Here is an 11,920-nt window from a genome sequence, read left to right on the forward strand (position 1 = left end):
GGGCTCAGAACCAAAGAGCTGAAAATCAAGTCCTCAACTCAGAAGGCCAGAAATAGATGTCCTTAACGCAAAAGAAGGCTTTCTTTAAAACCTATCTTGATCAAGAAGAAATCAAAAAGGAAAAGGAAAAAATCAAAAGCATAAAGCAAAGGGTGAGGTGTCTCAAATGAAATGGAGAAGGGCAAAACAATCATTTGTTTAAAGTAGGGGTATAAGAACTAAAAATTAGGGAGAGAGAATGCACCTAGACTTCTTCTAGTGTCATGTAAGATTTTATTTTCAAGTCAATTTACATTCAAGTCATTTACTTTTTGTTCTTCATTTTCAATCTTGTTATTTCTTCAAGTTTTTGTTCTTCATTCAATCAAGTTATTTCCTTCAAGTTTATTTTTTATTTCAATCAAGTATTTCCTTCAATGTTTGTGCTTTCAATCAATCTTTCAATCAATAGTTTTTTTCTAATATATTTCAACAAGAGTTAGAAAATAATTCCTAAAGCAAAAGAAATCTACCTTCTGACAAGAGAATTAAATTAGATGTGAAAACAGGTTGTTTAACATGCTAAAATCATTCTATCAATCAATATTATACTTTTTAAATATGAGTTGAAGAGGAGAGTAATCAAGTTATCTACTCTTGCTTGCACGTAATTTAAGCTAATCTAGATAGAACAAACCGTTCACTAATAAGAGCAAATTTTAATCTATGGAAATTGTAAATAATATACTAAAAATAGTGAATTAAATCGATGAGAGTGACTATTGAGGGGGGAAAAATCCACCATGCGATTAAATGGCTATTAGTTAGTCATTGAATTGATTTTCTTAGTCCCTAGCAAAATCTATGATTATCTCTAATCATTGATTTGCTAGTCTAAGAGATTGCATTCTCACAAATCTCTCTGATGGGATTACAAATATCTAGTCTATTGTTATGAGATTCATCTCAAAATCTCATCCCAATAGACTTGAAGTGCTTAAACAAATCAACAACTAATCTAACTACAAACATCCTCATGTGGCTTCATTAACCCCTCTAATGGAGAGGTTTAGCCGTGATTCAGTAGAAGAACTAAATTAAAACAATAATGTAAAGACATAAGAATAAAGAGAATTGAATACTAAACTAAGCTTTTATTGGTGGGAAATTAATGGAGGTTACAGCTAAACTATTCTAACCTAAACTATTCTAAAGAAATGGGGAGAGAGAACCCTAAATTACAACTAAACTAAAGAGAGAAGTAGCCAAGTATTGTTTAGCCTTAACCCTATTTATATAGGAGAGAGTTATGATTACATTTTCATGCATAGGCCTGGAGGCTAAATTTTGGGCCTCTAATAATGTGAGCCCAAAATCCATTAGGTCAAGTGATAAAAGATAAAATTGATTAATCTACCTACGAAATGAACGATGGACTCAAAAGGTAAGTAAACTAAAAACTATCTTACGATGCTAGATTGCTTATCAAAGTTTCTACTCTCGAATCTATCGAAATAGAGTGGAGTAACAAATTCGTTCCACTCCTAGTGCTCTAGCATGGAATGTTTTCTAATCTAATTAGTCGGTCTTAAGTCTAATGAGAGCTTTACAAAGGGTGTTATACTACGATACCTATATGGAATATATTATGTTGAATTTAACTACGAATGCTATGAAAATATGATTGTTTTTGAATCTAGATAAAGGATTAGAGGGGAATTGAATCCACCTCGAATCCAACTTAATAACCTAGTATAGATTCTTGTATCTCGATTCTTACGTTCTTACGGCAAGAATTCGAGTTCTAATCCCTAGTGTTCATGGCATTTCTACCGAATACTAACTAGCATGTGAGGTCGTCCACCCATTCTCATGGTGAATCACGACCTTCTAGATTGGAATAGATTCTACAATGCTTCTACACTATACTACTAAGTTTTCATCAAGGCTTCATCAACCCCTCTAATTGAGGTTTTAGCCTTGAATCATTCCGCAATCATTCCCATATGAATCTAAACTAAACATATTATCAAAGATTCGAAATTTACTAATCTAAATTAAACAATAATTAAATTCTAATTAACAACTAAGAAATGGTAACCAACAATAATTAAAACTAGATCTATAAATTGAGATGACAAAATCAAAATTAACAAAATAACTATTTTATTTATCTAATCAATCAAGAACAATGATTCAAAGACTTAATCTAAAACAAGAATTGAAAATGGAACTAAAACTTAATTAAAATACTGGAAACTAGATCTAGAATTATCTATATTGTTTAGGTCTAACTAGCTACCATTAACAAAGAGTTAAGCTTTTGTTTTTATATGTCCAGATCCAAAAATCGTGCATGTTCTTGGAGCCATGTTTTGGGCCAGAGAATCAGGCCCAAAACCCAATTCTTTCAGTCCAAAAAGGCCTCTTCAGCTGCAGTTGGCTTCAATAGACTTTTCGTCCACTTTTGCTCCTCTGATTGGGTTCAGGCTTAGACCATTGGAAAGCTCTTCCCGAGCCGGTCGTTTTGACATAAGGTAGGCCCAATTCCGAGGTCTGAGTCCAAAGATACGACTTTCGGAAGTTCTGCTGACTTGTGTGCTGTTTCAGCCCGAGTCGACTTTTCAGCTTTTGACCGGGCTTTAGAAAGGCTTTATCTTCTTGAATCTTGGCCTTTAATCACGGAACTCCTTAGTAACCAACCTTAGCTCCTTTATCTCGCTAAAGTGGCACATTTCTGCACATAATGGACTTTGAAACCTGAAATGCATAAAAACACGTAATCAGTGTTAACTCTTAATTATTACTCACATAATTGGTCTAAAAGTATGACTGTTATAGGGTTAAAACTACAGTTTTGGGCTCTTATTATCAAGTCTTAAAGGGGCAATTGTGTTGGAAATTACTTTAGTACCCTTTTTGTCAACTTTTACAACTTTCATTGGGGCAAAAGTGGGTCTACTGGAAAGCTTATTCTGAGCCGGTCATTTTGACATAAAATAGGCCCAATTACGAGGGCTGAGTCAAAAGATATGACCATTTGAAATTCTATTTACTTTTATATTCTTTTTCTGCCCGAGTTAACTTTGACTTCCCAGCTTTCACTGGGCTTGAAAAGGCTTTTTCTTCTTGATTCTCGGGCTTTAATCATAGAACTCTTCTAGAAATCATCTTGACTCGTTTTCCATGCAAAATGACATCTTTAAACACATAAACAACTTCAAGACCTGAAATACAAAAAAATATGTAAACAATACTAAGTCTTATTTATTATAAACATAATTGGCCGAAATGTAATACTATTAAGGGGTTTAAAATAAACTTTTGGGTGGTTATCACCTTCCATCTTTCTAAAACTCCCAATCATCCAAGTTCTAAACAATTTATGGTTAACCTCATTCAATATATTTTAAAGACTCCCACAACTACAACTTCATTATAACACCACCAAACAGAAATATGTTTTGTCCTCAAAGTATGAAGAGATAAGGAAAGAGATTACCATAAGAATATTAGCAAAAATAGCAGTTGAAGTAGTGTATATTGGAGTATCTCAAAGATTTTGGTGTGGTTCACCATAGATTGTTTAGAGTTTGAATGTTGGGAGTTGAAGAAAGGAAAGTAGACTCTTAGTTTAGGACTTATATTGGTTTCTAGTTTATGAAGAACATTGAAAGCTTACGTTGTTTTAAAGATTGAAATAACACAAACATTGAAAGAAAGGATTGAAATGAAAGATTGGAACAAAGAACAACAAAAAAAGATTGATTCACTACTAAAAAAAGGGTTTTTTATTGCAACTTTTAATTGTCATGGAATACATATCATGGCACTTTCTGATTGAAAAACTAGCCGTCATTAGTGGGGGTGTCATAAAAAGTCAACCAAAACCATCGTTAAAGTTATGACGGTTCATAGAAAGACGTCTTAAAAGTTCCTCCCATTATGACATATATTAGTCTTTAAAACGTCATAGTAGGTAAATTTTATTATGACACCTCATATATAACTGTCATAAATTATAGTTAGAAGCGTTAAGAAATGCCCATTGACTACTGGGGAACCGTCATTTTATGGAACAAAAAATGTCCCAACAAATAGGTTACACTATGACAGTTCTTCTAAAACTGTCATCTATTTAAAAAAAAAAATTATATTATTATTATATTTTTCCTGCCAAAAATATTGCATAATGACAACACCCCTGTAGAAAACTGACCAAAACAACACATTTAAAAAAACAAATTGCTCCATAAAATGCACATGTACACCATCATTCCTATTCAAGAATATAACATTCATTCTATCATTGTACTTACATTTTCCTCCAAAAGAAAAAAACAATACAAAAAGTACATTACATTGAACTTACAACTAGCTAGAAAGAAAATCTTATTAGAAAATTTCCAAGTTGTTGCAGTATAGACCACCTCCATTCTTCAAGGCAACATACAAATGCCACATACGTCTGTTTCATTTAACAACAAAGTTTAGATAGACTTCAATCTTAAATTGAAACTTAATATTCAAAACTTAGATGAAAGCTGGTAGGCACTAGGCATGCATTCTACTAATAAAGACTACTCATCTCGACAAAACAAAAATTAAAATAAGAATTAGGAAATCCTTAGGTCATGCATCCATATGCAAGTAAAAAACTCAAAACATATAAGGTTAAGGTAATAGGTACCAAGAGTTCAAGGGTGAAACAAATGTAGCAACAACTATAGTTACCCAAAAAACAAACTACTTACAATAAGCCTTGTAACGTAGAAAAGAACTGAAATTTCAGATGAATTTCGTGGGGTCATGCAATCATTTTTAAAACTCAAAATGATATGAACATTGTGGTGCGAATGTGCCTTGGCCGGAAAATTAAATGGGGTAAAAGAAATCAATTGTGAATTCACTTCAAGACCGTTACAACACACTACTAATATAAAAATTGTTAGACAAGGCACTACTACTAACCTACTGTAAATATCTAGAATAATACAAGTAGATGATAGTGCAATATAATTTACTAGATAAACCAAGTCTCTATTAAACACTTTAGGAACAAATTAATAAATTCGTATGAAAAATCACACCTGAAAAAATAAGAAAACAAAGAAAACACCTAAAAAAATCAAATTAAAGATAGTTAGATAAATACCGTTTTAAACATTTTTAAAAAGGCTTCAACAATGTTGGCTAATTTCCTTGGGCACGCTTCAAGATGTACTTGCTTTAGATGGAAAACAAGGGCTGCACATAACAAGCTTATATTTAGTAAAAACTTCAAAAGTTTAAAGCTAACTTGAGAAAATCTTATTACGAATTATCTTTTACACACAGGGGATAACTTAAAGCCCAGCCCAACCAATATCTTAAATATTTATGTACATCAACAAACTGACATACAAGTAACAAACATGTGTAAGAAAAAAAAAATACTAAAGAGAAGCAGGTCCATGGTAGCAGCAGGCAGCAATATAGTAACAACACCCAGCAGCAGGCAGGCGGTAGCAACACACACTCCATCCAGCAGCAACAACACCCAACAGCAACAGCAAGTACCAGGCAGGCACGTAGCAGCAAATTGGTACAACTTTGGTACTGCCCTAGACCATTCTGTTACTTCAGTATGACTAATGGCACCCATGGACAAAGGAGTATATTAGGAAAAAAGAAAAATGCATCTTAGCCAAGACAAGATAAAATGGTTAGCTAATTAAGTTGCTCAAAAATGCACAACAGTTGAAGAGTACAGTTAAAACTAAGCACAACACAAAGCAAAGCTGTTACACATTGACTATAGCATTAGTTATAATATGAAAACAATTTAACCCCAAATTCAAAGTATTAGAATTTAGAACTTGATAGAGCAACCAATTATTATGCTTTCTAAAATTTGAGTAATTCTTGACTAGCAATTATTATTGAGACGACAAACAAACGTATAAGATAGCTGGACCCAAACAAATATAGGTAGCCACGACTATTTGCTTCGGTATTGTACTATACTAAAGCACCGTGGGACAGGCTAAGTGTTATTTTCAGTTTCATGGCAGATCAACTTTAGAAATGAAGTATTTAATCTCCTAGAACTTCCCAACGCTTCAGAACACTTGAGCACCATTAAGAAAATAACTATATGGAACTCTACTTTTCCATGTTGGTTACCATAAGGAAAATGAGAACACCTACGTTACTGAGCTAGCTAAGTATAGGAAGTAACCCAGCACATATCAAGTTTCAGCTCTAACACTATAAAAAAGAACTACTTGTCAATCCTTTCTTTTTTATTTCTATTAAAAGCCCTTGTTATTCACATAAAAGCTAGAGAAAACTAAACACAAGCACCATGTTTATAGTTTTTACCACTCATTATATTTCAACCACTACAAAGCAAGCCACTGCTTTCCACTTCTCTTCACACTTCAAACACAACCATTCTTTTAATCTTTGTCATCGTTCACTTTTACCAAACATGGCCGACCAATGAAGGAATCGAACTCACAAATAAAAGAGTAAATCTACCATGCAGAGTACCACTACACATTGTACTAAAACGAAGCTGAAATATGGAGCTAAAGTATGCAGATACACTAGTAGAACACAATAGTCAATACCAACATCTCTATTACTTGTTCATGCTGCATATATAGCTACACCATTATATTCACATTATGTAATTTTGTTCAAGGTTGCAAATTAAGCTAATAATCAATAGTAAAGGGTGAATAGCGAAGAACAAAAAAAAGGTGGAGAAGTAAAGCAATGTTAAAAATTTAAGTAAGCAGATTTCTATTGGAAATTTATTCAAACATCTTCCATGCACTTTCATAAAGACCCCAGATGGTTTAAGAAATCACAAGATCTGTAACCAGTCATTAAATCCCCACAGAAACCTTGAGAAAACTTCGATGCCGATTAATGGAAAAAATATATTTTGTTAATTATTACCTGTTGAGAGCAACACTGTAGATTGAGGGGTTAAGTCGTTGTTGCTCTAGTTAAACCCTTTTCTCGCGCAAATATACTGCAAATTGATGCATACCTTGAACGACCCGAAGCTTAAGAAAAAAATAAGATCAATGGCCTATAGTGTTGAAAATCAAAATCGGGATTTTCGCACATCGAAATGATATGGATTATGTTATGTACTACCAAACATTTGGATAACAAATTATAAATAAAGAACATAAACATATATAGGGAAACTTCTCTACTTCAATTGAAGACCAAAGCTTCTCTTCTTGTCTTTTAACTTCTTGTCTGTTTTTCCTTTCCTTTCTTTTAGTACATTGATAAATGGTAAAAATACAAGTTTTACCTACGAATAAGTGATGAGACTCAAACGTAAGTAAAACTAGAACTATTTTCTAGCTTATATTATCAAAGTTTTCTACTCTCGATGCTATTGCAATATAGTTGGAATAGAAAATTCGTTTCACTCCTAGTTCTTTAGAATTCTAAGTTAACTACGATTATCAGTCTATCAAAGTTAATGAGAGTGACGATAGGATTATACTACGATGGGAAATTACTAATCAGGATACGATAACTCAAACTACAGAATTGCTAATTTGACTATATGAGGAGGAATTAGGGGGATTTGATTCCACCTTAACTCGACTTAATTAACTAGCGAAGATTCGTCATAATCCCAATTGCAATGCTTTCGCATAACAAATTAGTATTTCTAATTCCTAATTATTCATGGCAATCTCTACCAAATAATAACAAGCATGTGAAGCAATCAAACCCATTCTCATGGTGAACTAATTACTTTCTAGAATTGAATAGATTATCACAACGATTTTTAAGCTAACATAATCAAGTTTTCATCAAGGCTTCCTCAAACCCCTCTAATGGAGGTTTTAGCCTTGAATCATTAAACTATCATTTCTATATGAATTTAAGCAAGACATGATATAAAGATTATAAATTTACTAATTTGATCTAATCAAGGATTCATAACTAAATTAACAATTAAGAAATGATTAACAACTAATAACTGAATTTAGATCTAATTAATTTAATAAACCAAAACTAAATTTATGAATAACTAACTACTTTTATTAATCTAATGAAGAATTTTCAATGATTCAATAAACTAAATTAAAAACAAGTAAATCCCTAATTAAAAAATGGAGTCTAAGCTAATTTATTTTGGATCTAGGTCTAGCTAATGAGTCTGCCTCCTTTCCTCCTTTCAAGAAGAGAAAGATATCTCCAATTTCGTGTATGGGCTTGGAGCCATGTTTTGGGCCGGAAAATCGAGCCCAAAACCTAATTTCTTCAGTCAACAGAGGTGTTTTTAGCTGGATGTGACTTCAACAAACTTTTCGTCCACTTATGTTCCTTTGATTGGGTCAAGGTTTGGACCATTGGAAAGTTCTTTCCAAGATGGTCGTTTTGACATAAGGTAGGTCCAATTCCGAGGTCTGAGTCCAAAGATACGGTCTTCGGAAGTTCTACTGACTTTTGTGCGCTGTTTCTGCCGGCATTGACTTTGACTTTTCAGCTTTGACCGGGCTTTAAAAAAGGTTTTTCTCCTTAAATCTTGGCCTTTAATCACAGAACTTTTTAGCAACCAACCCTTGCTTCTTTATCTCTCAAAAGTGACACATTTCTACACATAATTGACTCCAATGCCTGAAATACATAAAAGCACGTAATCAGCATTAACTCTTATTTATTACTCGCATAATTGGTCTAAAAGTATTATTGTTAAGGGGTTTAAACTACAGTTTTGGGCTTTTATCATACATATATCTCTCGTCCTTTTTCTTTCTATGCTAACAACCTGAAATTATCTAAGCTATCCATGTGGTAGCATCTAACAACGCCTCATTCTACAAGACAGAAATACAAAACTACCCTAATATAGATAAAGTAAGACACCTAGACCCTTTGTCCATGTCCACGGACATGACAATACCTTCCCCTCAAAGCATCCTTGCCCTTAAGGATGAAAGTTGGGGAACCTTGTTGTTAGATTAGTTAAATCCTTCCATGTAGAATCCTTGGGCATTGAATTGGACCATTGTACTAGGAGTTGAGTAAAGGCTTTGTTGTGTTTGGGTACCATTCGTCACCCAGAAACTGCAACTGGTTCAACTACTATCTGTCCCTTATTGTCCACTATTGACAAGTGTGGCATTGGGACCATGGCTTATCCTATCTTCTTTTTCAGCTGTGACACCTGAAAGATAGGGTGTATGCGAGACCCAATAAGATGTTGTAGTTTATAAGCGACGTCTTCAATCTTTGTCAGAACTGGAAAAGGGCCATAATACCTTGTAGAAAGCTTGTGGTTCTTCCGAAGTGCCATAGAAGTTTGCCGATACGGCTGAAGGTTAAGGTAAACCAAATTACCAACATTAAAGGTCCTCTAAGTATGTTTTTTGTTTGCATACCACTTCATGTTCTCTTGAGCTTTGTGAAGCCCTTCTTTAATTAGCTCCACCATAACTGCCCTTTATTTCAAGAGTTCTTCAATAGTAGCTATCGATGTGTTGACTTCAACTGGAATGGCAAGATGAGGTGGCGTGTATCCGTATAAGGCTTTGAAGGGGGGCATTTTCAGACTTGTGTGATAGTTCATATTGAACCACCATTCGGCCAAAGATAGCCATTTATGCCAGATCGTAGGTCGATGACCTGTCATGCAACATAAGTAACATTCAAGGTAGGAGTTCATTCTCTTGGTCTGCCCATCGGTTTGAGGGTGAAATGAGGTGATAAGATGGATGTCAGTGCCCAGGAATTTGAACAAGTCGCGCCAGAAAGAGCTAGTGAACACTTTATCCCAATCAGAAGTAATCAAAGCCGGAAGTCCATGAAGTTTGTAAACATTGTCCATGAATATGCTTGCTACAATTGCAGCAGTATATGGGTGGGACAATCCGATGAAGTGGCTATACTTAGTGAGGTGATTAGCCACCACCATTATCACATCTTTCCCCTCAAACCTTGGTAGTCCTTTTATAAAATCCATGGTAAGGTGTTGCCAAGCTTTTTCTGGAACGGGTAATGGTTGTAACAAACTTGCAGGAAAAACATGCTCCCCTTTGTTTCGTTGGCAGACATCACAAGAACTAACAAACTCCACTATACTCTTCTTTAACCCAGGCCAATAAAAATAAGTTTTAGCCATTTGATAACTTGCTTGAATACCTGAATGTCCAGCTACTGAAGAAGAGTGAGTCGCTGCCAACAATCGTTTTTTGAGATCATTACCCTTCCCAATATAAATTCTCTGCTTATAGCGTATGATACCTGTGGTGAGGGTGTAGTTCAAGGTACCTTGAGGCGCCAATAAAAGTTGAGAAACAAGTCGTTGAGCGACTTCATCTTGCTCATAACTTGACGCTACTTCTTGCAACCAATGTGGTTGTACTGTAGAAATAATATTGCAAGTGGCCTGGTCTTCCATCACCCTTGAGAGGGCATCTGCAGCTCTGTTTTCAAGTCCTCTCTTGTACTTAATTTCGTAATTAAATCCCAACAACTTGGTAAGCCATCTTTGTTATAATAAGCAGGTGGTAATCCTCTGCTCCATAAAGAATTTGATGCTTTGCTGGTCACTGTGAATGACAAAAGGATGGCCAGCCAAGTAGGACTTCCACTTGTTGACTTCCATAACAATTGCTAATAGTTCTTTTTCATATGTGGAGAATCCCAATGCTTTAGGTCCTAAAGCTTTGTTGAAAAAAGCAATTGGTTGCCCTCGCTGCATTAATACCGCACCGACACCTCTAGCACAAACATCCGTCTCCAAGATAAATGGTTGTGTAAAATTTGGTAACGTAAGTACATGGGTTGTAGTCATGGCTAATTTAAGGTGCTCAAAAGCTGCTTCAGCTGCTGGATTCCACTTAAAATTATTTTTCCTTAGCAATTCTGTTAGTGGCCTGCTGATAGTACCATAACTCTTGACAAATCTGCGATAATAGCCTGTGAGTCCCAAAGAATCCCCTTAGTCCCTTCAAGGTCTGAGGCTTAGGCTAGTTAACCATGGCCTCTATTTTTGATGGATCTACTGTGACACTTGCTGCAGTGATTATAAATGACCCAAATATTCCAACTGTTCTTGAGCAAAATTACATTTAGAGAGCTTAGCAAATAACCGGTGCTCTCTAAGAATAGTTAAGGCTTGTTGTAAATGAATTAGATGCTTGTCCAAGTTGGAACTATAGATCAGTATGTCATCAAAGAATACGAGGACAAATTTCTAGAGAAATGGGCTGAATACCTCATTCATAAGTGCTTGGAAGGTCGCTGGGGCGTTTGTCAGGCCGAACAACATAAATTTGAACTCATAGTGCCTTTCATGTGTGTGAAATGCAGTCTTATATATGTATGCTTCATGGACTCTAATCTGGTGATATCCCGCTCGATGATCTATCTTAGAGAAGACTGTGGCGCCATGTAACTCGTCTAACAGTTGATCGATAATTGGTATAGGAAACTTATCCTTGATCGTGAGGTCATTAAGTTTCCTATAGTCCACACAAAACCGCCAAGTCCCATCTTTCTTCTTGACTAACAATATTGGGGAAGCAAATAGACTATGGCTTGGTTGTATTATGCTGGCCTTTAGCATTTCCTTGATAAGATGCTCAATGTCAGCCTTTTGAACATATGGGCACCGGTAAGATCTTTGGTTGGTCGGTTCAGCATCAGGTTTAAGAGGGATACAATGATCCAGGACTCTTGGTGGTGGTAAGCCTATGGGATCAACAAACACATCGGCGTATTCCTGTAGTAAGGTGGTTACAGGTAGAAGGATTTCATGTTGTACTTGTGTAGCGGTGATGGAGAATAACTGCCCTACCAATCCATGGGTGTTTTTTCTGAAAAATCTCTTTAAGGCATACCCGCTCATCATCTTTAATGTTGCTTCCTCTTTACCTCCAGTCAAGGTGATTTTCTTGCCATTTCTTTTTAA

This window comes from Coptis chinensis, chromosome 5, assembly GCF_015680905.1.
Source record: "Coptis chinensis isolate HL-2020 chromosome 5, ASM1568090v1, whole genome shotgun sequence".
NCBI classification, from domain to species: domain Eukaryota; kingdom Viridiplantae; phylum Streptophyta; class Magnoliopsida; order Ranunculales; family Ranunculaceae; genus Coptis; species Coptis chinensis.